Consider the following 1240-nt stretch of genomic DNA (forward strand, 5'->3'; position numbering starts at 1 on the left):
TTAATATGAAAGCGTTTCTCATTGGCTAGGGGAGGGTATAACCAGAGTGGAGTCCTTCTGCAAAAGTTTCTGAGAAGCAGTAATTACAAACTATAGCATCTACATTGTTGTTGCTATGTGCCGCCCAGTCACTTGTGACTCATAGCGATCTTATGTACAACAGCCCTAAACTCTGCTCTGTTCTGTACCAATCACACTGTCTCCAACACACCCATCCTGATTACCCTAGTCACTGAATCAATCCACCTCATAAAGGGTCTTCCTCTCCTTCCACCCTCCCAAGCATGATGTCCTTCTCCAAGGACCTGACTCTCCTTACAACATATTCAAAGTATGTTAGATGGAACCTCAGAATCCTTGCCTCCAGGGAGCCGCCTGGTTTAACCCTTTCCAGGATCTACATTACCTATCAAAAATACTTTGCTCCAGCTGGAAAACAGCTCAAGTTATATATTAGGTTTTTATGCTCCTTTCTTGAATATTTTCTTGTACTAATATCATTCTCTAGTTTTGACTTGGTCTATTCTTCAAATACCTTCTCATGTAGGTGACCATCTTCTAGAGATAGTGTTTGTCTTCATCAAGTTGACTCTGACTTATGACTATATACACAGCAGAACATATCCAGGTCTTGTGCTGTCATCTCTATAGTTGATTTGCTGTCATGTCAGACAGTACTCTGATGTGATCCATAGGGTTTTCTTTAGCTAATTTACAGAAGTAGATCTTCAACTGTGTCTTCCCATTCTGTCTGACTGTGAAAATTCTGTTTAAACTTGACCACCATGGGAGACCCTGATGATATTTTAAATAATAGTGGCATAAATTCATTCATCATATCAATACACAGGCCACAGCAGTACAAGAAAAAGTTATTTGATGGACTTAACCTTCCTCAAAGTTTCACGTTTGTAGGAACACAATAACAGAGATTTGAGAACTGGAAAACGTTTCATGAAAACTTCTATTCAAACAGTTTGAAATTACTTTTCCAATAGGTGATGAGTAGGCCATAAAAGCCAAGCTGAGTCGTGTCCACTTCAATTTTAAAGATACCCATGATCTTTTTAAATCTTGATTTGTAATGTAAAACATTGTATGATAATAAAAATGCAGATTTTATGCTTTAAAAATTGAAAACCTCAGATCTAACAGAACTCTTCTCATAAAAAGAATGACTGGAGTAAGCTCAGTTACTAATTGCAAAGTCATAACGCAATTCTGTAAATGTCAGTTGACT

This window comes from Elephantulus edwardii, unplaced genomic scaffold, assembly GCF_000299155.1.
Source record: "Elephantulus edwardii isolate Elephantulus edwardi_28Jun2011 unplaced genomic scaffold, EleEdw1.0 scaffold00408, whole genome shotgun sequence".
NCBI lineage: Eukaryota > Metazoa > Chordata > Mammalia > Macroscelidea > Macroscelididae > Elephantulus > Elephantulus edwardii.